Genomic DNA, 26,544 nt, shown 5'->3' with positions numbered 1-26,544 from the left:
TATTCTCCCCGTCCATGCATGAGATTTAGAATAACAGAAGACAATGGTAAACTACTTTAACAAACAGATCTTTATTAAAGCTTCATTAGAATTGCTGACAGTAAGTCAAAGTTTGTGTTTCTTCAAATTGCCATGTTTGAAAATCCATGAGATTCTAATATGCTCAGAATCTGACAAGATTCCTGCTGTAATTAAAAGTACAGTCCCCAGCTGTCTAGCTGGAATTCATTATTAAGTCATTTATTTGGGGATGCTAAGTGGCTAAGGTGGTAGGATATCCCCCAAAAGGAAATTCCCTCTGAACATAATCTGCATTTGTAACCCCAGTAGTTTGGCTTAAGGATTGTAAAAACTTTGGTTCATGTACTTGTAGCACCATAAATTCTTCCCATTTATTTCTCCAGTGGGGCATAGTTCAGGAGCTTTTCAATCAGGTCCATGTGGGCAAGCAGCATTCTGCGACAGCAGTATCTTTTCAGACCCAAAGCATCCAAGGCATCACTAGGAAGAAACAAAAGCAATAGTATTTTCAGACAAAAGCATCATGCTTAAATCAGATCCCAGAAAAAACAAATAGGAGAGAAAAAAACAATGTGAGCATCTGCAACAGAGATTGGTGCAATTGAGAACTACTTAGGGATCATTAGGTAAAAAAAAGTTGTAGAAGAAGTTGCCTCATAAATGTTCTGTAAATTCTACTTGGATCAATTACTAGTTTTTAGATTTTTCTAGCCATAAACATGTGCCTGATGTGATTGCCTTGAGCATTCCCACTTAAAATCACATCTGGTGTCTTGATAGTCTAGTGAGAGGGACTGCTGTTTTGATCTAAGAACCAAGGCTGTAGTGTTGGGGAAAAAAGGTGTTTGGATGGCTGTGACTACTTCAAATCTTACCTTCTTAACAAAGACGCCAGATGTAGAAGATGGCTTCTGGCCTCCAGAAAAATGTAAAAAGAAAATGTGGGAAACGATTAGATCTATGATTTGCTTATTTTCTTTCCATCCCAATGCTTAGGGATTCACCATCACAAAAGTCACACAGTGTTGGCTTCTAGCAGTTTTCAGCAACATCCTCTTTTTCTCCTTGTCAACTGTTCAATATTGTATTTATCTAAAAGGAAGACTGAACAAAAAAGTCCTCTTTCAAAACAGAAGAGTAGATGGGGGAAAAAAGACAGGAACCCTCTGCAATTCTTAGCGTCCCCTCCTTCTCAAGCCAGGACTGTCAATTCTACTTGAAACCAACCCTGGAGATTCCTCTCCTCATGCTATTGCTATGTGCATTGTGCTTAAAAGAGACACACTTGCATATGAATACACGTATATGAGTATGCCTGCCAGAATCCCCATTCTAAGAAAAGGGCAGGATTGAAACACGAACATAATTTACTGAATCAATAACTACTCATTCAAATTAATTGACAGTGCACATGTTGCAGTGCTGTGTGTAGTGGTGTAATGTCACTCTCAAGAAAGAGCATTTTTTCTTTCCCCAGTAGCATAAATGCTGCATGGGAGAAACTTCTTGCTCTGTGATGATTTCAACCATCTGACCTTGCTGTGTCATCCTGGACTTTTTTTTTTTTTTTATCATCACTCTGATGCATGCAGAGGATTATTCAGATGGAGGGGACAGGAAACTGTATGCTGGTTTTAGGTGGATCGTTGTTCATTAGGCTCTGTCATCCCCATGATCAGGTCTTGCTATTCAGCCTCTATTTTGTGGAAATAGCTTATCTGGCTTTAACCCTGACCTTTCAGGTAAACATTCCATTTGTTTGTATTGTATATAAATCCAGGTTTTCAGTAGGACTAATTAGCAACTTTCACATGGCAGAGTCATAGGCACTAACGAGGATAGAAACATTATGAAAGAAGTTGGCATTTTTAAAGTGTTATTATTGTACATTTTGATATGTAAGGAAATATTACATTCTAAAGTGGAGAATATAGCTCATAAGGATGTGCATAGACATAAAGTGTTTAGAGCATTTAACATTTAGTTTGGGTGACAGGCACTCACAGATCAAGTAAGTGGAATCTAAAAAATATAAGCAGAGAACTGATGAACATAAAATGACAATCTTTGCTTCCCCAACAAGTTCTAGATTTCCACATCAGATGAAATCCTCTTCATAGCGTTCAACCTCAAATCTATTCAAACAACAATAAAACTAAAAATAGATCATTAAACATTTTAATAGTGGTATATCATAATTTTTGTATTCATTTTAGTAGTGTTTTGATGAAAAATCCAGCATACATAGGCTGCAAAGTTGTATAAGCTTATATGGAGATGGTTTTATTGAACTCCAAGGAGTTTTTTTCTGAACAGATATGCATATGAACACATTAATTTCCACAAAAACTGCAGAAAAGCTGAGTACTGCAAAAGAATTCTCATATACTGATTTTTATGAACCCATACTCCAGCTTTTAAAAACCCTACATCTGATAATATGGAGCTAAACAATTAAGTAGAAGTGATTATGTTCTTTTCTTCAATATTGTTTCTAGTCAGTGCTATCTGAAGAAACTCAACATAAGTGAAAAGTAGCATTTCCAAATACTGCAGAATTTCTGCATCTCTGGACAACTAGCTTATTCAGCTGACATGACCTTTTTTTATTACAAGAAATGATTTTAACAATATCTGACATACTTATGTGTCCTGAAAATTGTCAGAAGACAGTTAGTTACTACAGACAACTCTGATGTTAGAAGGAATTCAATTATGCATTGTATGCTCACTTGGTTAATATAAAATCATACAATAAATTGCAAGAGAATCAGATTTATACTCAAGGCATATACTCAGACATATTTATCATGCAAATATTGTAGTAATATACTATTTAATCTCAGGCTTTAGATCCGTAATTTCCAATTCTGTATTTGCAATGAAAAATCAATGGCTATCACAGCATGATTAACTGCAACCAGAAACAATTCTACGAAGATAAGGAAAATGGTAGATATAGCACAAAAGAGAATAATTGACAATGCTTCTCAAATACCAGTCAGTCAATGAAAGAAACTTTTCTCAGGCCTTTTCTAGTATATAATGGAGATTCAACATAACCTGCTATTTAATTACCACTATGTGAAAAACAGTGGTATATGACTGCCCAAATAAGCAAGCTTTTTTTTTTTTTAAAAAAAGAGCACATCAATATTAGGAGCTGCTGGAACAAGATTAATATTTAAAAACCAATCAAATTACTTGATTTTTTTGGTGATATAATAAACTAAAATGTTACTCAGAAACATACTTCTGATAGGACACTACAAGCGAGCAGCTAAGCAATGCCTTATCCTGTATAAGCTATCAACTGAAGCCCTCATAAAACTAAAACCCACAGCATTTTTCGTTAGCAACGTTTTCATTCAGCGGCATGGAAATAATATATTTAAATATTACATTCCATCCTAAATTGTTATATTGATCAAATTCTTACTTATCTTATAAAATAGTTATGAAAGTGCAGGAATTGAGGAGAATGCACACCCTTCTGTATATTCTCCTTGCAAAAGGCCAAGATATGCCTCCCATTTATTTCCAACAATTTTACCACAAGTGAAGCATCTCACAGGTGTAATCATTTTCACCTATGAAAATATATATATAAACCCCCCCTTCATAATTAAACTCACAGTGCAAGTTATATTTAGAAATTAAAAGCAATTAACTTCATCTGAGCTGAACTCCTGTTTTGCAGCCTATTGTTTGCCTGAATTAACCATATAACCCAGCCCGAAAGGTATTTCCTTGGGTGGAGGCACAATGGGCATAATTGCTGAAGCGAGTGTGGACTGAATATGGGATGTCTGGGAATCTCAAGTAAGTAGGATCAAACACACATGCAAAAAACCATCCGAATAAAACTGGCTCCATTTTTTAGGGTGTTTTATATACATATTTGCTCAGGCTGCAATCCTAAGCAGTTACCAGCATGACCTATAACATTGCACGGCTTGAATGTATTAATTTAAGGAAAACAGCATTTGTTACAAGTCCACAGTCTGGAAAAAAACAACAACCCTAGATTGCCTTTTAAGAAAGTATAATTTTTTATCTGTTTATAGTAAGTGAACATTATTTCAATTAGATAGCACATGGAATCAACTAACACTCTTTATCTCCAACCAGGTTACAAACCAACCAACCAGGAGACAGACAAAGCAGAACAGAAAATTGTTTTGTAGGTGCATGCTGCATATTGGAAACCCTATTTCAGTTGGTGCTGAGCAGCACTTTTAATTAGATAACTCCAAGGTAGGATCTAGAAATAAAAATACAAAATAAAGACACACTTGAGTTGAGCTCAACTCCTGGAGACGGAATCTATGTAGTTTTCTTGTCATCATGGAAGTAGTTTGCTGTGACCTTCTTCTGGGATGATTTGACTTCCTAGGTGGTCTCACATGCATGCACTAACTAGAACTGCCCATGCTTAGCTTCAACATCAGCCAGGCATCACTGCCTTCTAGAACAGAGATAGGCAACGTACGGCATTCCACATGTTGCTGAATTACAACTTCCAGCTGTCCTAACCAGTATAGCCAATGGTGAGGAATAATAGGACATGTAATACAGCAACATCTACATTGTCTGATCTAAAACATGAGTGCAGAATAGGATCAGACTCAAAGGCTGGATTGTTCCTCAGACTCTGTTTTGGTTAGATGTTGTCATTAGGGGCCAGGCAAATCTCGAAGTCCACTACTCTTTCAGCAAGGTCACCAAACTCCTGAGAAGAGCTGCCATACGGCATCACAGATATTTTTAAGCATCTCCTCTAAGAATCAGTGCTTGGATACTTCCAGGATACATTTTGGCTCATAGCAACTTGCAAATTAACAGATAAGGCCCCTGGAGCAAGAGGTTCCTTACTATAGCTGATTCTGAATCTTGATTTATGGGAACCCAGCTTTAAATTTTTGTTTAACCATGGAGCTCTCTGGGTAACCAACAAATGTACTGCATTCTCTTAGCCTGAATGCCAAATTATCTAATAGTATTGTTTTACATCCTTCATTTCTCAATAAATCTACCCTCTGAACATTTTTCATAGTATTATCTGTGGGGTGAAGAGGGGATAGAACTTGTTTGCATCAGCATGACCTGGTGCAAAATATCTGAATGTTCAAATGCAATTAACAAATCAGCTTACCAATGGACATTGTCCTGAAGGAAAGGCAGATGCAAAAGTTAAGTGATGAAACTACTTCTATTTAGTGAAACTAGTCGGAAACGGAACACTGTTAAACTATTTTAACAGTTTATCCTGTCTCATTCATGAAATGTTTTGCAAGGGTCCAGGTGATGTTTTCCCACACTTTTCTCAATTAAACAGGTGATGCTTCCAGATAAAGAGCTTGCATTATTGCCAATAAAAAGCATGTTTCTGTTATTTCTATTTCTATTCTGTTTGTTATATTCTGTTAATTGATTTTTTAGGTTTAAAAAAAAATATGAATGGAATATAATGAAAGATGCTGTCTAGATATTTAATAAAATTCTGCAAGGACCATTTTGCAATAAACGTTTTATCTGATCAAACTTATTCTAGATGAGACTTTTATTATGTAAATATTTAGCCTCATTTAAGGAACTGCACAGAGGCCCAGACAGTATTAACTTCCATCTGTAATTCTGTTTTCCCATCACTCTTTCCAACTCTTTTACTGCAGGGAAAAAAACTAAGGAAGAAGAGATGTAATAGCTACAAGACATCTTTGTGGTGAGTTGGGGCTTCTAGATAAGGCTTCTTTCTGGACAGCTATATAGCTCATTTAAAGAATTTAATTTGGGGTGCGTGCAAATGTTGTCATCCTCCATTTGTAACCTTCCTGTTATTCCCTTATTACTTCTTCCATCATTTCTAGAAAAAAAACAAGAGGAAAAGAGGAGGAAAGATTGGAATAGTTTCAGACTGGCTGTTTGCATGACATTGCTCATCCAATTAACCATAATTTATTCAATGTAACCTAACAACACAGTGAATCATAAATTAATCACGCAGGTTGCATTCCTACAGCACTCTAGACCAAAATTTAAGAGCGTGAAGCTCAATATGTTACACAACCCAGCCACGGCAGGCTTCACACATAAGGTTCTCACGGAGTGTGCCTGGTGTAAGCTCAGCACAGCGGGTTCATGTGAAGCCAGGCAACTCCATAAACGATGGCGTAGCACGAGGCTTGCTCCCCGCTAAAACGCTTTTGTGGGAAAGCCCCTGAAAACCAGGACTGCATCCCCAAAGCAAGCGTTCGTCCTGTCTTCATCAGGTCACTTTCGAGAAGAGGCAGGCACGAAACAGAATAAAAACCAAACTGAAAGGATATGGGCTGCAATTATACTGGTGTCGGTCCTTGCTGGGAAAAACATGCCACGGCTGGGCGATATAGGTAGGACACGGCACGTCCGGTTTCCGAAGCTTAAAAACCAAAGGCAAGTTCCCCGCTCGCCCCCTCGCTCGAGCCAGTTACCACCCAAAGCCGCCACCGGCTCTCTCTCCCGTTCAAAGCAGAGCGACGAAGCTGCCGCCGGTCCACGTTTTCGCACGGCCACGCCCACTCCCGCGGGCTCTACTATTCCTCAAAAGGGGAGGACCAGTGTCTCCTAGTCTATTTTAGCCTCCCACGGCGGTAAGAGAAAATAGCGACATGTATCTATAGATATAGGTGTGATCTGCGGCAGGTTGAAACATCACGCCACTCTTTTTATTTTCTTTTTAACCCAAGTCGACCCTCCCAAGGATAAAAAATGGTACGTTCCGAAAGGTACGGCGCCGCGGTTGGCTCAAGATAACTGCGTTCCTGAAGAGCTTCGCGATTCTCGTGCGCGACGCGCAGAGTATCTGCTGGAGCGTTCGGCTCGCGGAGCACCGAGTTTAGGCAGCGGCTGGATTCCGGGGCTCATTGGGAGCAGCGGCGGAGCGGCAGGTATTTCTTCGCTTCTTTTCGCTTTGCCGCTGCGCTCTTTGGGCGACACTTTGTTGCTGAGAGTTTTTCCGACGGAGAGTTCGGACAGGGATGAAAGGCTTTCTCCCTGCTCCGCTGATTTGCTCTGCAAATTGGAAAGCGCAACTGGTGGTGTTGCAGTTGAGCCCCACCAAGTTTTTTTTCCCCTGTTGACGGGAGCAATAAAGAAAAAAAGCGGAGGGGAGGCAGTCGATAGAAGACGCTGCTGGCTGCTGTTGTCGGTCTAGTGTTATCTTACGTAGGGGGTCAGTTGGTCTGCTCCTCTGCTGCTGAGCAGCGATTTCTTCTCGCCTTGCCCCGAACCGCTCGAGGTGGCAGAGGGTTGCGCTGTTTCGTACGTGTTTGCATGCGCGGGGAAAAGATGCCGGAGAGGTGGTTGCGATCTCGGCGCTGTGTATTTTTAAACATCGAGAGAGAACTTTAAATGGAAACATAGTGCTGATAGAATAACACCAGACCGTCCTCATTTAACTTGGGAGACCGAGTTGCAGAGAAGGCAGTGATTTTCCATCGCGTTGCTCTTTGGCTACTCCGGCTGTTCTTGCTCAGACGTTTTTCGTTTCCGAAAGAAGGAATTTTCCTTCCTTCCTTCGGAATGTTAAGTTAATGGAGCCAGTGACTATGTTGGCGTCACGCGAAAACTTGCCCAATATAGATTTCTGTCTCTCCAGGAGCTGATTTAATTTCTCCGGCCTCTTGAGGGAAAAGCTTCCGCGCCTCGCTTCGAGGAGGCAAATCAGCCGCTGTTTCTGGTGGGCACATCCCGGTTTCTCTCCGTGCCCCTTTCTTCAGAAGGAGCCCCACGGGGGTCAGTGGGCTTACGCCCCGAGAAGTATTTGAAGCGAAACGTTTAGACTGTGAAGGCAAGCAAGCCTGTTAAGCAAACATCTGACTGAAATCAGTGGAGCAAGTCCCATTTGGTCAGCTGGACGTTGCTCCCGATAAGGCTGCACATTGAAAAACGTACCCGTATTTATGCCCGCCCTGCTCTTCCTCCAAGCATTTCGACGTCGTTCGGCCTCCTCTTGTCTTCGCAGAAATCTTTTTCAGGACGAGAGGTGGTGGTAGCGGATCTAAGATCACCCTGTGTAAACTTAGGGGCGGTGTGTGCGCGTGTGATAAGGATGTGAACGCTGGTGAAAATAAATGGGGAAAGAGCTGATGACCGTATAGCCGATTCCTGGTCCTGCAATCCAAATTAATAGCGTTCCTCTACAGTGTGTAGTCTTGCTGGTTATGACACAGGACTAGAACTTTTTTGCACTTGTGAGCTTGGCTGAAGGAACTGGGTGTGGTCCATTTGACTTTCTCTAGAGTAACTTTGGCTTGCCCCCTCTGGGCCATCCGTGCTGAATAGGCTGTGGAGTTTCTGTCTAAAGGCTGGGAGTTATTCACACGTGTATCTAGAACAAAATCCTCCGCCTTTGGGAGGATTGTGTCCAATGGCAAAATTGTATTGGGGAAGAATTATAAATCATGGGGGAGAGGAGAGGATTTGAATAACCTAAGGTGGGATTTTAGGTCTGCAATTAAGTCTCTGTCCTTCAAGCTGTGTCTGCATTTTTAGACAAATGCTGAAAGAAAGGTGATGGTAGTTCTTTGAATGTCAGAATGGAACTGAAGTCTTTCTGAGAAAGAGGGCATGAGGGAGCTCTTCCCTACAACTTGGATGAATGATGGAAGTTTTTGGATGGCTTTGTAACAGGGACAGGGAACCTATGGGGTTTTGGAAGCCTTTGGATTCAACATCACACTACTATGGCTAATAGAGTTGTGCAGTGCTTCACATTCAAAGGCAGCAAGGTCTTTGGTGCACGTGTGGAAGAGTGCTCACCTTGCAACTCTTTGATATAGCTGCAACTTTTCCTAGATTCTGTGGTTGCTCTTGACAGCTGCTGGTCAGTCCTGGGAAAAGGCATGTTTGCTTTAAGGAGATGGAGTCAGGTGCTATGTTTGTGCCCCCCCATGCTCAAAGACACCTGTTTGTCTTCAAATCTGAAGGACAGCACAGCATTAATAGTTATCTCTAGTTCAGCAGTATGTGGAGGCCTACAGATCTAACTTTTTTGGCCAACTTGATCCAGCCTATTGGGAAATTGAAGGATAGACTCTTTCCCCATGTCCCCACTGATGTCCTTCACTGCTATGATAAGAAGAGTTGCAAGGCCTGAAGAAGAAGTGTTGAAATGAAAGGCCTCCATGTTCCCCATGTCTTGTATGTCCCCCATTTTGTAGAATTAATGCTACTTATGAACTGTTGGAGAAAAGAAAATCCAATAGTATGCTAATCTTACTCTTTTTTTGTAGGTGTGGTAAGAACTTCTAGAGTTCTAGAAGTTAGCTATTGTGGGAAAATAGGATGCTAGACTAGATACGCTTTTGATCTATTGTAGCAGGACTCTTAGTTTCAGAGACTTGTGCTATTATGGTTAGATAACTTCAGGACCATACACTTATGATGGCACATTTTTGTATACTTAATTTAGATGCTAAGTAGGCAGATATACATCTGCACATGAATTTGGAGGAAATGAATGGATCTAAGCAATCATGAAGGTTATTTGGGGGATCACATTCCTGAATATAGTCCTGTGTGGTTAACATAGTTTTTCAAAAAGAAAATGAGTTTTAAATTATTCCTCCCTCCTCCCCAAAAGGAAAATTAGATAGAAGGAACTATCTTCTTTTATTACCAGATTCTCAGCTAATCTAAAATGACCATTCCACTTTAACAGTATGTTATTTGGGGAGAAAAAAAAATGTCCTGTTCTTTCTTTCAATAAATAACACAGAGGAAGTGATTTGTTCTAATCTAATAGTAATTTAGAAAGAGGTCTTTTCTGTAGTGGCAAATTGTGAGAGAGTGTGGGAAGAAAGTGGAGGAGAAGCGCAGTTTAGGGGAGAAGAGGCAGCACAGCTTGGATGTGAAAGCTGTGGGAAGCAAACATTTAAAAAAGACTTCACTTTAATGAATTCACTACTGTATGGGTCTGGTTGGGATTTTACTCTTAGAGTTTCAATATTATGTTTTTATCCCAGTCTAACATTAAAGATACCTTCCTGAAAGTAATGTGAACTTGTTTCCTTTGTTTGCTACCTTTGTGGGGCTTGACATAAATTAAGTACATAAATTAAAAGTAACAGGGAGATATTTTGTGACAACTATATGTTAACATATGATTGATTCCTTTCCTCTAAGGATTGATCTCAGTGTAAGCAAAACAGTTATGTCATTGCATGAGAGAGAGGTGTCAAAACACTTGGGAGAATCCCAGACTCTGTAGAAATAGAAAAGATTTTAGGGAAAATATGGGAAAGGGACAAAATAGCCCCCTGAGCGTAGAGCATGCTCTATGGCCACAGAATGTTGACTATTTGTTGTGTGAAAAGAGAACCAGGCAAACTATCTTGGAAAGGGATTTGGTTGGCTGGAATAGGGACACTCCATACTGCAACTGCATGTGTAACTATAATTCTTTCCATTTTGCTATGTTAATGAATGTCTCTAGTAAGACAAGAAATAATTGTCTGTATTCAAGCCTAAAGTCTACATTTAAATTAAAATAGTTCTAATTTAGCTACTTTATGCTAGAGACTTTTGAAATCTAGTTGTTGGAAAATGACAACATACAATTTAGTAGCAGAATGTTTGGGTAGATTTAAATGTTCTACCACTGATTTATGAATATTGCCAGTATTGTACTTTTTTCTTAGGTTTCTGCAAATAACAAAATTTCCTATGCCAGCATTTCTGTGCCACCTTTTTTGGTTTTGCAATCTACTTGAAAATCATGGTGGTCTCAGAAGACCGCCTAATCAGTCTTTTTGTTCTACAGATCAAAAACTGTACATCACTCGTATTTCAATGCTTTTCATTAATGTCAAATATAATATCAAACACTAATGTCAACTTCATTGTCAAAATCAAATACCTTATTATGACAATCATAGGCCTTGTAAGTAATTATTTTTAGAAAAACTAATAAACTGCATCAGTGTTATACTACGAGAACCATTGACGAATAACGCTAAGGTCTTGATAGGTTGTTTTGAGTAAGGTATAGTTTAAATGCTCGTCTTCTTATCTTCAGAAAAAAAAAATATAGGGCTAAATGTCGTGGCTTAGGAAATGCTGGTTGATGGTCTGCAGATGACAGTTAAAACTCTTCTGCCCATTTAACTATCTGAGATCTTGATTTTTTTACCTATCAGTTTAGCAAAGTTGATATGGAAAGATTGTACTTGTTGAGTTCTTTCATCTTTTCTGTCTGGATGTCTTAGAAAATTATGGTTGAAATAGTTAGCATGCTGTTATTGAAAAAAGATAACAGATTATATGGATGCTCTTTACTTGATTGTTTAGGTAATGTTATAGACTGAGGGAATATTGTACATTGAAAGTACTTTAATATTTCATAGATTTGGAGTGGCAAATGGCTTCCTGGAAATGGGTGTGTATAAACAAAAATCATGGTGTGCTGGGACATTGGCAAATTGCCGCATTCACTTTAAGACTGTTTTAATATTTGCTTGTTTAACCAAACCGTAGTTGAACTAATCCAGTTTTCTGGGTTTGCATGGTACACTGTGAACCATAAACTAACAATATGGCTTGGATTCACACAACATGCTTGCCCAAACTGTAGTTGACTCATTTGTGGTTCAGTGTCTTGGATGATCACGACCTAAATAAATCCTATTACCCGTGTTCACCATCAGATTATGGTGGTGTTCCACATTTATTGCACTTCCTTATTACAGAGCCTGAGTTTTCATTTGACCAGCAATAGTTTTTGGTTGCCTCAGATTTGGTTGTGATTGGCAGAGTCAAAACTCTTTAGAGAAAGCTAAGAACTGTGCATGTTAAAATGACAGCACGCTCAGCTGTAGGATCCAACAGCTATTTCTGCCATACTGAACACAGTTAGGTACAGTGCCTCTTCTTCTTTCAAAATGCAGCCTTTTCTGTAATCCCTTATTCATGGAATAGCTGTAATGCTTATCTCAGCATGAAATGTGCATTAGGAATAAACCAGGGGGAAAATAAGAAGCTCAATAGAAGATGTGTGCGGGAACTACAGATGTTCAGCAGTTGAAGCTTCCAAAAGAATAGGAATTGAAGGGAAAAGTCATGCAGATATAACCAGATATAACCATATCTAGCCTCGCTCCAATGCAATTTCATTACGTATGACATTAGATTAAGATTTCAGTCCTCTCTGTGCCTACCATAAGGGTAAGCTCCATTGAACTGAAGAGGGATGACTTTTGAGTAAACATTTCTAGAACTGGGCCTTGCAAAAACCTGCATACACACCTATGATTTATGAACCTTGGAAGGCCCACAGGTTCCAGCTATTTATTTATTTATTTATTTATTTATTTATTTATTTATTTATTTATCTATTTATTGGCTTTCTCCACCGCCCATCTCCCCCACAACAGGGGACTCTGGGCAGCTTACAAAGACATTAAAACTATAAATATATATAAAATGCATAATATATATAGAATTAAAACAATACTAAAAAAGAACAATCCAAGAAGATGGAAAATTAGGCCGGGGACAGCTGGCCACTATGGGGCTAGCCATCTCCTTGCTTGAGATATTCCCTCCCCGTCCCAGGCCAAGTGACAGAGCCAGGTCTTCAAGGTCCTTTGGAAGGCCAGGAGTGAGGGGGCCAATCACACCTCCGGGGGCAGAATGTTCCAAAGAGCGGGGGCTACTGCAGAGAAAGCCTGTCTTCTGGACCCCGCTAGATGGAGTTCTTTTACTGAGGGGGTCCGAAGCATGTCCTCTCTGTGTGAACGGGTGGGATGGGTTGAAGTCATAGGGGAGAGGTGGTCCCTTAGGTAACCTGCCCCCATGCCATGTAGGGCTTTAAAGGTAATAACCAACACCTTGAATTGGACCAGCCATCATAATAACCAACACCTGAATTGGACCCAGAAGCAAACTGGTACCCAATGCAGCTCGCAGAGCAATGGTGTTACATGGACCCTTCTCGGGGCTCCAAAAATAGCCCACACGGCTGCATTCTGGACCAGCTGTAGCTTCCGGATACTCTTCAAGGGTAGCCCCATGTAGAGCGCATTGCAGTAGTCTATCCGGGAGATAACAAGGGCATGAGTGACTGTTCGAAGGGCATCCCGATCCAGGAAAGGGCATAACTGATGCACAACCCAAAGTTGTGCAAAGGCCCTCCTTGCCACGGCTGCCACCTGCTCTTCAAGCAGGAGCCATGAGTCTAGGAGGACCCCCAGATTACGCACTAGGTCTGTCTGGGGTAGTGCCACCCCATCGAGCACCAAAGATGACAAAGTCCCGGATACAGAGGAGCTATTAACCCACAGCCACTCCATCTTACTAGGGTTCAGCTGAAGCCTGTTGTTCCCCATCCAGACCCTTACAGCCTCCAGGCACCGAGAAAGGGCGGCCACGGCATCCCTTATTTCACCAGGGATGGAGATGTATAATTGTGTATCATCAGCATACTGATGATACCTCATCCCATAGTGACGGATGATCTCACCTAGCGGTTTCATGTAGATGTTGAAAAGGAGTGGGGAGAGAACCGAACCCTGTGGCACCCCACAAAGGAGGGGCCAAGGATGGGACCTCTCACTCCCTATCAACACTGATTGGGATCGGCCCTGAAGAAAGGAGGTGAACCAGCACAATACTGTGCCGCCCACCCCCAATTCCCTGAGTCGTCCCAACAGGATACCGTGGTTGATGGTATCAAAAGCCACTGAGAGATCAAGGAGAGCAAGGATGGTCGCACCGTCCCGCTCCCACCAGAGATCATAAGTGCGACCAATGCTGTTTGTTCCATAACTGGGCCTGAAACCTGACTGGAAGGGGTCCAGATAATCCATTTCCTCCAGGACCCTTTGGAGCTGTGAAGCCACCACTTTCTCAACCACCTTCCCCAGAAAGGGGAGGTGGGAGATTGGACGAAAATTGTCCAGTACGGTGGGATCCAGGGAGGGTTTCTTGAGGGGGTGCACCAACACTTCCTTAAAGGCAGCCGGAAACACTCCCTCCTGCAAGAGGGAGGATCCAACCTCATGTTACCTCCCAAGCTGTTTTCACCAGCCAGGAGGGGCGTGGGTCAAGATGGCAAGTGGTGGCCTTCACCGTCCCCAGGGTCCTGTCCACTTCCTCAGGATCCACAGGATCAAATTGTTCCCAGATAACTGAGTAAGAATGGTCCCCTGGTATCTCCCCAGACCCTGCCCCACGTTCAGAGTCCAACTTGGAATGAATCCGAGACACTTTGTCCTGCAGATGCTCTGAAAATTCCTCCGCACGGCCCTGCAAATGAACCACCACATCCCCCTTGCCAAGGAGGGACCTAGTGATCCTAAACAGGGCCACCGGGTGGCATTCTATGGATGCAATAAGGGTGGAGAAGTATTGATGCTTCGCCACCCTTATTGCCACAGTGTAGGCCTTAACAGCGGCTCTAACCTGTGTTCGGTCGGATTCAGTCTTTGTCTTTCTCCAGCGGTGCTCTAGATGTCTCTTAACCCTCTTCAGCACCCTCAACTCCTTCGTAAACCACGGGGAGTGTTGGGGCTGATGTGGCAAGAGAGGTCGCATAGGCGCGATCCTGTCCAAGGCCCCAACCGCCTCCCTATTCCAGGCAGCAGCCAAGGCCTTCGCTGGACCGTGCAGCAGGTCCACGGGAATATCCCCCAGCTCCCTCTGAAACCCTGACAGATCCATCAGGCGCTGCGGGTGGACCAATCACATGGGTCCTGCCTCCCTGTGGAGGGGGGAGGCATAAGAGAAACTCAGGGTCACCAGGACGTGATCTGACCATGACAACGGGAAAAGCTGTAAATCTCCCCTCAGATCACTTTGCCATTGCTCCGACAAGAAAACCAAATCCGGCATGTGGACTACCAGTTATAAAGTTTAAGTAGCTATTTAGAGTACTACATGAAATATTCATGTTATTCGTAGGTAAAAACATGCAGTCATTAACATGCAAGACTTGGACATACCAGTCTTGATTCATTTCCTTGTGTCTAGTCAGTCTAGTTAATGTTGGGCTATTGTATTGATAAAAGGTTCTGCACTACCTGAGGCAAATGTCTGAAAATAATGATTTCTCATATATTTCTTTTAGGACTAAGACATTCTTTGTTGTATACCATGTCATCATAATGACATTTGTGCTACATTCACAAAACAGGCAGATATTTAATTTTGCTATTATACTTTTTGTGGGAAAGGGAATTGCATCCTTTTCTAAACCAAATAAACTGATACACTGAGAAATGTAATGCATTGAGATTGAGCATTTTCTCCAGTCCTACTAGGCTATTTCTATTAATTTTAGTAGAGCTGATATCCCTTATCTCAGGATAGTCATGGGGATAAGATGAAACTGCAGAATGATCATGCTTCCTTCTCGATCCTGTTACAAAACATTTATTTATTTTTGAAATTTATACCCCACCTTTCTCCCCATAGAGTACTCAAAATAGCTAACAGTGAAAAAGCATACAATTCCAGTGGGAAGGATAATACTGAAGAGCCCTGGTATAGATGGAAGATTGTAGTTGGTTTACACTTATTTAAATAAGTATCACTGATACTGGTAGAATTTAAGTTTTATACCTATATGGCTGTATTGGGATGAATAATACTAAATAGCTGAAAAACCCATGTGACAAAATTGGAAAACCAGTGGTGTGCTGGTGGGGGATTGGTGGGAGTTAAATGTTGAGGAATTATCTGATTCCCTTGTTAAATAGATAGGATTCAACATTATATCCAGGATTTTGACACTTAGCTGAAATTCTTCTCAATTTTTTTTTAATGTTGACTCTTCTTAGCAAAGATGGAGCTGTCAGGAAAAGTCCAATTCTACCTTTTCTAGTTAGAAAGCAAAGCTTTAAAAAAAACCCTCTCATTTTCAGCTTTAACTCTGCCTTCTGGAAGAACCAGAAGCTTTTCCTCTTAGCTCTATCTTGAGGGCCAAAAAACAAACAAGTAGTATGAGAAGATGTAGGGATCCACTGCAGAGAATAAGGAAGATGACCTTGATGGAGATATGCAGGAACTATTATCTAGATCAGTGATGGCAAACCTATGACATGCATGTCAAAGGTGACATGCCATGATGTTTGGGTGACATGCCAGTGTTCACCAACACCCAACAACAAATATTCTCCCTGTTTGAGTTACCAAGAAACTGAGTTTGTTTTACTCATATTTCATTTTTGTAATTATTTGAGGTTCCTTTATATAATACATAGCACCACACATGATTGGGCTGTATTTTTTAAAATAAATAAATATGTAAAGAATTGTTTCTCTTTTGTTTGGGATGTGTGTGACACGCCAGCAGAGTCAAGTTAGTCATTTTCCAAATGTTTGGCATGCCAAGCCCAAAAGGTTCGCCATCACTGAAAGGTGGCTGAAGCATTTCTAAAGTCCAGAACGAGGTAACATTTGGAAGTTGATCAGGGATACACCTCCCTAATTCACTGAACTATAAGAAGGAGAAGGAGATACAGCGCACTCAGACTTGCACAAAAGAGCCAGGCTCTTTTTTAAAAATAATTTTTATTGAAGTTCAAATACAAAGATAAAAAACTAATACAAACTAAGAAAAATATAAAAAAGAAAAAAAGTGCAGAGAGGAAAAAAAGGGAGGGAAGGGAAAAATATAAAGAAAAAAGATATATAAAGAAATGACTTCCTCCTTCATCAAAACAAGTACAATTTCAGTAACTTATCACCTTCTCTAACATTTCAGCCAAAGATCTCTTCATCCCATATCTTATCTTTTATCTATTAACAAATAAAGCCTCATCATTCAATCTTAATCAGCAAAAGTCCATTAAGAGTTACCAGAAATAACTATACAGACACACAAACACCCACTCACACACACATATATAAACGTTAAATCAATTTCATATTCCTTTCCTTTCATTTAAACAGTACCTTATAATTTTCTCTAAAAATACAACAAAAACCCTCTTCTTCCTATATCTTATCTCATATCTATAAACAAATCTTTAAAGCGTTATCATTCAAGCTTAATCAAGAAAAAATCCATTAAAAGCTACCAGAAACAACAACATACTGAAAATCTTAATCTTTAATCCCTTCAAATAGTGTCCCACAACTTAATTTCTTATGATTTTCTCTGTCCCTTCTCAGAAACTCCTTCGCAACATTTTCCTTCAATATTTTAACACCATGGCTTATCACTTTCTCTAAAAATGCAACAAAAAATCTCTTCTTCCCGTATCTTATTTATAAACAAATCTTTAAAGCCTGTCATTCAGTCTTGGTCAAGGAAAACCCATTAAAAGCTACTAGAAAAAAAACATCATATATATTTTAACCTTGGTCAAATAAATCAACTTTATGTTCCTTCTTTTTACTTTTAGAAATCTTGATGTTTATTCCTTTTAAGTAATGTCCCAAAAACTGATTTCTTTTCATTTTCTCTTTATCTTTTCTCAGGAACTCCTTCATAATTATAACACTTACTTTTGTAAGTCCAATATAAGAAAGTTATTATTATAGTCAATCTCAATAAAAAATCATTTTGCCTTTGTGGGACTGACACCGCATCACAATTAGATGCTGCAAACAACTGTGATAAGCCCCATGTGGCTTGTGGAATGAGCCTTGAATGATGATGTCAGCCTTACCAGATACATCAGACAGGAAACACGACCAGATAAGCTAATTTTACCTTACTGTAAAGCTACATTAACAGAATCTTGCAAGTCTGAAAGTACAATTCTCTCCCGGTCTCCTTACACCCTGAGAAATTAGGGAGGATTGCCCTGCCCACTATCCAGCTGTGGGCTATGCTGTCTCTCATCTGACCATTCGCTAGGCAGCATCTCTTCAGCCTGTCTCCCAAAGTCTTTCCCACAAACCATTACAGATGGACAGGCAGCTTGAGCGGAGACTCAACCAGCAAAGCTGAGGATCAAGGAGGAAGTGGAGGTTTGGGGGTGGTGTGAAAGACCCCCCCTCAATTTGAACAAGCAAGCCCCTTGTTATGAACAAGCAGCACACTCTTGGTTTTAACAGGCTATGACAGCTGCTATCTTTCTTTACTTCTATCCAAGTCTATGAAGAGCTTTTTTTAGTGTAGTTTTGTAGCCCCATATAATAGACTCATTCTGATCAAGTCACCTTGGGGTTTGTATTATTCTTATACCCAGAAGATGGGTATAAGATAAAACATCCCAAGTGAGTGAAAGTGGAATGTGGCAGTTGTGGAGTCTGAGAGCGTGAGATTTCATCTAAAAATATTTGCTGCTCAATAGGAAAGTGGTCTAAAAGTGCTCAGGGATCCTCAGACCCAGGTAATTTATGGGGATTGTGTATCTTTAGTCCATTGACACTGCTGGCCACTCACACTATCTCTGCACTCGTTTCTTGCAAGAATCAGGATCCAAATGGGAAGCAAATGTGCCTGAACATGGAAAGTAAAGAGTAGTTTTGGAGCACACATGCATATCTTATGTACACCCTCCCTCTGCCAAAAATAGTGTCCATGAATAGACTAGCTAGGAAAAAAAATGATGGGCCTCGTGGGATGATGGAGTCTCATTCCATTTCTGGGCTAGAAGTGTCTGGAATTGAGAATGGTGCCCTGTTTTGTACTTTACAAAGAGATGTTGCGGTTATGAAGAGTCTGAATTTTAAAAAGAACTCTGTTTGATTCAACTGAAGCTCCATCTTCCTTGCTTTCAAGCCTGCAAGCAAGACATCAAGTGGTAAGATTTGGAGCCACCAGAGAGTATTATATCTGAGGATTTACAGTATTCAGTTGGTTGTACACGTACATATTGGAGCATATGGCCCTAATAGAAGTCCCTTCACTACCTCACCAGGTTTTTGAGGCAATAGCCAATAGCATCTCATAGTCTGTCACATTCTCCTTGCTGGTGGGGTGTCTTAGGTTCTTCTGATATTGCATTGCATGGGAGAATTGATCCTGGATGTCCTTGGAAAATGACAGCTGGATAGTAGCCAAAAGGAGGGGCGGGGTAGCTTATTAGGAAAGTTGGCTATGTGGGGAGAATGGAATGGGCAAGTCAAAATGGCAGATGCGTGGGAAAGGCCATTAGATCCTTGTGTTCTTTATGGGTTATGGTTTTCCAGTTTGTTGATTTTGTTGAATTAGCCTTTTCTTGTATCAGAATCAGGGAGAAAATGTGTGTCTTAGCTCTCCTTGTTATTATCCCTGCTGGCATTGCAAGACTTTTATATCTTAAAGTGCTAGTTTTTCCCAAAAATGAAATTTCCACTGCTCCTGATGTGGGACCTGTTCAAACCATTATACTGCCCTGGGTATAAATAATTGTGCCTTAATGCACAGTTTAGGTTAATGCATTTTTCATTTTTTTTCTTCTTTTTTTTTTTTTGAAAACATGGATTCTGATCTCCACCTGCAGTAGAGGTGAAACATGGATTTTGAAAACATGGATTAGTATTTCCACCTGCAGTATGACTTATAGGGGAATACAGGATTTTTTTCTGAAGGCTAAATAAAAAAAAATTATAAATAAAACTTTTCTGTAATGTCCACCTTCCTTTCTTTGTCAATCTAGGGTTGCCAGATCCAACTAAAATATGTTCTGGAGATTTCTTTTCCCCACATAAATGTGTGTTTGTGACCCACTTGTACATTATGGCATGTATATATGTATACATATGTTCCTGACAGAAGCCAGGCCAGGCCAAAAAAAATTAATTGAATTAATAACTAATTAAATTAATTGCCCATAAAATAAGGTATGCTATTAATTGATCTTTCATCTCCATGGGCTACCTATTTTCTTATTTGCATACAAATTACTTTCATCACAAAAACACTACATACACAGTCCTGCTTCCTTATTTCAGCAAAAAGAACAGGGGAAAAAAAAAGTGGGATGGAGATGGGGTAAGAGAAAGGGGTAACTGTTGAAATGAGAAGAAAATAGAAAAGGAGGAAATAATTGAATAAATATGAGGCAAGGAGAAGGCAAGAAAAATTATTTATTTCTTTATCATATTTATGTCCTGCAGGCTCCCGAGACAAACCAGCCTTTGTATAAACAGAATAAATCCAACATCATAAATAATAATCTAACAAATGCTAAAATATGATAAAATATCACAGTACATTATATATAAATAACAGCAAGAAATATGCAATGAAAATTTACAGCTACAATTATAAAATCCTGGTTGGTCATCTTAAAATCATGGATTCCTAGAGGGGAAGGCTTGAGTATAGAAATAACTTTTCAAAGTTCTTCATAAAAGAAGTCAGGGAGGGGCAACTTCAGTTCCAAGGGAAGGTGTTCCATAATGCTGATGTCACCACTAAGAAAGTCTTGATTGGATGTTACAAAAGTACCGTAGTTGAATTCACCAGGAGAACAGCCTCTCCCAAGCAATTGCTAATCTTCAGAAGCACCCAGTTTTCAGCAGAGATGTCTGCAGTCTTGTGCCCACTTGCTATTTCCTTATTTTCAAGAGTTTCTTCTATTCCTCTTGGCAAATGTGAGCCCCTCCCTCCTGCACAGGTAATTATATTGGGGGGAAGAAAACCCTCTTCTTTTGTGTAAAAGTTAAATACAGTAGTTGAGACATGATTTTATGACATCTGAGTGCTAACGAAGAAAATAGTTTTTATCTTTGCCTTCCCAAGGACAGTAATTTTCTTTAGTTTTGAAAGGAGGGAATAGAATTGGCACTTTATTATAAAAGCAATTGCTGTTGTGAAGCCTTTGTAAAACTATCATGTTCATTAGCCATTGAAGTATTCATAAGCCCAAGTATTGTAATTCTCTCTCAGGACTGTACCTGTCTTGCAAATACCACATGGTTCACGAATCTTTTAATTTATATATAGTTAAGTATTGTTAAGGCTGTAATCCTAAGGAATCTTAACAAGAGAGCAGGTCCCTGGTTAAAGCATAGGAGGTTTAGTTCTATACAGTACATAAAAAGTTGTATTTTTATTTATTTATTTATATATCACATTTATATAGCTGCCCATCTTGCACAAAGTGACTCTGGGTGGCATACAACAATTCAATAAAATAACAAATATATAAAAACAATCATAAAAGATAAAAAGTGATTATTAAAATACATCATCAACAAAAGTTTAAAAATTTTAAATTTTAAAACATACAAACCCCATGAAGAGAGAGAATATTAATCATAGTGGAGCCATCTAAGAATGTCTCTGGTTCCCAAAGACCCCCAGGCCTGATGACACAACCAGATCTTGAGGGACTTCCTAAAGGACAGCAGGGAAGGGGCAAGCCTCACTTCAGGGGGGAGAATGTTCCACGAGGAGGGGCCACAGCAGAGAAGTCCTGGGACCCACCAAATGCATGTCCCTGGCTGATGGAACGCATGGCATACCTTCCCTTCCAGATCCAGTGGGACGGGCTGATGTGATCGGGGAGAGGCGGTCCCTCAGATAACCTGGCCCCAAGCCATGAAACGCTTTAAAGGTCAAAACTGCAGCTCCAGGTTACATGGCCAGGAAGGCATGTTGGGGAATTTTTTCCTTGGAATGTTTTTCTCTGCAGCCACCAGCTGGATCTAGCCCATGTTTGACTCCAGTCTTTCTTGTTTCAACCCCAACTTGGCTCCCGTTCCCTCAGTGTTTGGAGAATTGTCCTGCTGACAGGCAGACAGACAGATTGAGGGAGTCCTGAGCCCCTTTTCATCATATTTTTCCAACATTCATTTGGGTTGGGAAGAATAACAATGGGAGGCTGCTCCCCCCTTACCCCCAAGTATTGCTTGCTTTCTTGCCAGAGAAAGAGTTCTGTGGTGTTTGAAAGTTTGTACATTATTTTTGTGGGCTTCAGTGGCCCTAATAAAGGAATTGCTGTAAAACAGATTCTGGAATTTGTAATACTTACCTCTTATAAATAGCATATAACAGAAGCAACCTGACTCATAATTATTACTCCTGCATCATATCCCCAAAGAGAGCAGCTGTATCTTAAGCTTTGCTCTGTCCCAACTCACAGCACTCCCTCTCTCTGCCCAAACTCCAATTCCAGACGCTTCTGTAGTTTTCTTTCATAAAATGTAACTGACTGGACATCTAACAATTGCTCCTTGAAAGATCAATTTATGTTACAGTGCAATAAAACCACTATGCTGCTTGGGTGATTCAAACCCCAGTCCTACCTACTAATATCTGAAATTCTGGTTTAGTACAGTATTGGAATCTAAATCCATTTAGACTTATCCAGGGGTATCCATTCTTTTGTTTAGTCTCCGATGACTTATGAAGAGTATCTGACAAAACTACAATAAGCTTGCTCATGTTGATCAAGGCAAAAAAGCAACTGCTCCTAACGGTGTACTTGTAACCTTGTAATGCAGCAATAATATTTGACATAAATCAGTATTTTAATAGTTACTTGTCAAGAATTATATTGGTAGCGTGACAGTCAGATCATATGCGTGTTTACTTGGAAATACGACCTGCTGAATATATGGGAAGGCACCTCCATCCGCCCAGGACTATTCAGAAACTGAATTGCTACAAGTAATGAGCCTTCTCAGTAAACACATCTTTTCAGTGTCTGATCTATTTGCATAAGCCCTGCTACTCTGAGGTGAGCAGTATAAGGTCTTGGAGTTTTGTCACACTTGGCATTGCTGCAGGCCTTTAAAATGTAGGGATTCTTGCCGCATATGAAATGGGTTGCGGTGCATGAACACAGGCTTATGTGTCTTGGGGTACGTGCATTTGCTGGTCTGACTGGCAACTCAAAAGGAATCAAACATAACCCTCCTCAGTGCTGCTGGCAGTTGCCCCACATATGCGTGTGTGGGATAGAGAAGACCTGAGTGAGCTTGTGTTCTTGGGGCAATTTTGTGGGGTAACTGGAGGTATTTTAGATGCATTTATCATTGCATCTATTAATTGATTTCTGCAAAAGCCACCTCTGTTTTTCGGTTGCTTCTGTAGTGCAAGAGTGCTCATTGACAATATTTATAATGAGTTAGAGAGGTTTCCTGTTTTCTTGGCCATCTCTGGACACAAAGTGATGGCTTCCTGTTCTTTATAATCTTGAACTGTTCTTATAGACTACTAAATGTATCGTGGATCTTATATTCAGTGATGCTTTGGGCATTTCTACAGTGACCATACGTCCTTTATTCAGAAAGCTGCCCTTTAGATTTGTTTAATTATTTATTTTCTTGTAAAGCAAAGTTATAAACATAAACAATTAATTAGAGGTTTCTTCAGATATTGATAGACGGGAGTCATTCAACTTCACCCTTTGGGGAAAAGTGAACGCTCCCAAAATGAATATTATTCCCAGATTAATTATATTCTGAGAGGAATCCCAGTTCATATATCTGGAAAATATTTTCAGAAAATAAATTCGTGTTTAGAAATGGCTGGTGTGAGTCTTCCGGGCTGTCTTGTTTAGAAAATTTCTGTGAAGTTTTTGATTCCGAGAATATCTTTACAGTAAATGCAACTACCATTTAATGAAGGAGGATTCAGTTTTACGATACTGGAAACCAACAGTTGGTGTTAATTTTCCGATTTGGGCAACTTGAAATATACATATATAGCACCTTTGGTTGGATGGACAGTATTAGGATCAAAATACATTAGAACTCTAGTATCTCTGGAAACAATTGTGTCAGAAAGTTATGAAATGAAATGTCTAATAAGAGAAGATTTTACCCCCTTTCCCATGCTAAATTGACTTTATGGGGAAACACAACTTTAAAAATTGGGAAAAAGATGGTGATATGGAAAAATTGGATGGAAGTAGGGATATTGACTTTGGACCAAGTGATAGATGATGAAGATGAATTTTTAACATTCTCTGTGTTAAGAGATAAATATCATCTATCAGATATAGCCCAATGGCAGTATCTACAGCTACAACATTTGTTAACAACATTGCTTGGACCAGCAGCATTTTCAGCTATGGAGACACCTGAGATACTAGAACAACTTATTAAATCCTTTAAAATTACGAAACCTACTATTAGTTTTTATAGATATTTGTTATCAATAAATCAATTTGATATACAGATGCTAAGAATTGAGTGGAATAGAGAATTAGAGGTTCCTATATTGCCTAGACAATGGGAAAATGTCTTAACTTCTATACCAAGAGTGTCAGTGGAACTTAAACTACGACTTAGACAACAAAAAAATAATATTTAGAATTTATTGGACTTCACTACATTTGAATGGAAAAGAGATGTCTAAGAAGCATTTTGTTGGAGATGAAAGAAGGATAATGTTTCTTTAAAACACATGTTTTTACAATGTCCTATACTTACTAAATTTTGGGAGAAAGTAGTGGATTATATAAATATGACCGTGCAACAAAAATTAAAATTTTCAGAGGATAATGTTCTTTTGAATTACATACCTATTACATGGAAATTGACAATTGGACAATGTAAATGGATTCTCTGTGCCCTTACTATGGCCAAAAGACTGATATTGCAGCATTGGAAAGATAAATGTATGGCTTCATTCACTCAATGGATTGAAGATCTGATTACACTTGCCACCTATGAGTGGATTGCCTATAGACATAGACTTTGTATGGACAAGTATAATGAAATATGGAATTCATTTATACAAAATACAGTAGGTTAAAGATGAATGATAGTTATATAAATGTATTAGAAATAAATATATATATGCACTTGAATAACATATAATATTAGATAAGTATATATAGAACTTTAACTGTTATAGTAATACATTATACTTTGGTTTTTTCTGTTGTTTTTTTTTCACTTTCTTTTTTAAAAGCACTCTTAGTGGTTTTTTTTTGAGAATGTATGTATCTGCATTATAATTATTTTTGTATTTTATTTTTTCGTTTTCTGTATTATTTTAAAAGCAAAAATTAAATAAATAAACAATTGGTTTTATCTTTATGAACCTCTTTCAGATGTGCCCCTTTTTCAGGTTTGTTCTTTATTTTTTCAGAGAAAATATAATCACTGTAGGCATGTCATTATCTGTTCCACATTTGATGAGACAGTTACAGATCAGTTTGAACTGGATAGATTGTGAAATATAGTTAATTTTACTCTGTTTACTTAAAATGTTAATACATTATGCAGTGCGTTTCCAGGTGGTGTTCAGACAAAAGTATGTTTTGCTGATGAAACTATCAGCCGTGTTTGCCTGAAATAAGTTGATTCCTGATCTGTAATTTGAAGCAAAATCATCACCAACTTGGTTTCCTGAAATGGTTACTTTTACTTTTTTTTTGCATACAATTCTTCCTGATTATGCATCAGTAGGGATGACTTGGTTAAGGCTAATGCAGTGCTTCTGAAGCAAAGTTCAAGTTGAATTCACAGGAGTTTCTCTGTCAACTGAAATTTTCCTAACCAGTGAGGGTATTTCTCCTCCTCACGTTCAGCCATGTTAGTGATTCGAATGACTGAATAATCTGTTTTCAAGTTTATTTATTAATTTCTTTGTCTAATATATATATAGCTGCCCATCTCACAAGTTATCTTTTGAGAGGACTTGGCATGTGACACGGAGCTGTTTCTTGCTTGGCATTCTGATGTAATAACTGGTGCTGAAGAATGAGATTTCTCTTAAACATTTCTAGGTTTTTCACCATGATAATCCCTTTTTTACAGGTTTGTTTTCTTTTTCATCTTTGTTCCTTTGGCTTGTGCTGTTTTTGTGTTGTTCTTTGTAAATGTTTTTAACAATGGTAAACCACCCAGAGTTGGGCAGCATATAAATTTAATAAATTGATTATGTGCCATCAAGTCATTTTTGATTCCTAGTGACCGCATAGATTTTCTCCATGATGATAATCTGTTCCTTCAGTGCATCCATGGTTGAAGCATAAATGTGAAATTATTTATTTATTTATCACATTTATATAGCTGCCCATCTCACAAAAAGCGACTTTGGGCAGCATACAACGGCGTACAACAGTCGAATAATCGTCATATTAAAGGATGGCCACAAAGTCTAATCAATATTATTCGGTCACTTATTTTTTTTAATATTATGATTATGATTATGATTATAGTTTTCAAGCCTTGTATTTTCTAGAAAGTCTCTCTCCTACCCCCTTGCGATGGAACGTTGCATGCTGTGAAGAAGTCTGGGTTTGTATTCTGGCTCACATTCACTCGGGACACTTGCCCGGTCACTGTCAGTGAATGTCTGGCAGCTCCTCCCACATAACTTTAGTAGTCACTGAGGAATCCTGAGAGTCAGAAAAATGCAGGGATCCTTGGAAAGGAGCAGTCCTGTGGGACAAGGTGCTCTGTCTGCACCATTCTCATTCTTCCAAAGTTTCAATCTACCGCAAAACTGTTTGCACCTCTGGCATTTTTGTCCCCATTTTGTTGCTTTGGCCCTAGAGATCATCTTTCTATTTCCAGTAAACCTTCTGGAGTTGCAAGCTGGAAGTAGTAATGTTTTGAAAACAAAATTAATAAATGCAATAAATATTGCATTTTTGCTACTGAATCTAAGTTGGATGAATTTCCTGCCGAGAAAACAGT

The 26,544-nt window shown here is 39.4% G+C and overlaps 1 protein-coding gene and 1 long non-coding RNA gene across 3 annotated transcripts in view; one reads left to right on the top strand and one right to left on the bottom strand.

Moving 5' to 3' along the window:
- Window positions 1–70: 70 nt before the first annotated feature.
- Window positions 71–8,282, bottom strand: LOC107326199 (uncharacterized). 2 transcript variants are annotated; one of them, XR_015797119.1, is made up of 3 exons: window positions 7,957–8,282; window positions 897–7,844; window positions 71–501 (listed from the first exon to the last, which is right to left on the bottom strand). It is a non-coding gene; the product is annotated as an uncharacterized LOC107326199 (long non-coding RNA). The 2 variants fall into 2 exon arrangements; XR_003085017.2 differs by lacking the exon at window positions 7,957–8,282 and having other exon boundaries at window positions 897–1,125; window positions 2,026–6,470.
- The window catches only part of LOC103061032 (tetraspanin-4), a 678,932-nt gene continuing 659,208 nt past the window's right edge, over window positions 6,821–26,544 (top strand). The window contains exon 1 of the mRNA XM_088146072.1: window positions 6,821–6,950. The gene's annotated coding sequence lies outside the window, so the exon portion shown is untranslated. The remainder of the gene's footprint in view (window positions 6,951–26,544) is intronic.

The sequence above is a fragment of the Python bivittatus genome, unplaced genomic scaffold (genome assembly GCF_059951505.1).
Source record: "Python bivittatus isolate LINGU-HERP-01145 unplaced genomic scaffold, Pbiv_v1 ctg000480_np1212, whole genome shotgun sequence".
Classification (NCBI taxonomy): Eukaryota; Metazoa; Chordata; class Lepidosauria; order Squamata; family Pythonidae; genus Python; species Python bivittatus.
This window is presented reverse-complemented; position numbering and strand designations above follow the sequence as displayed.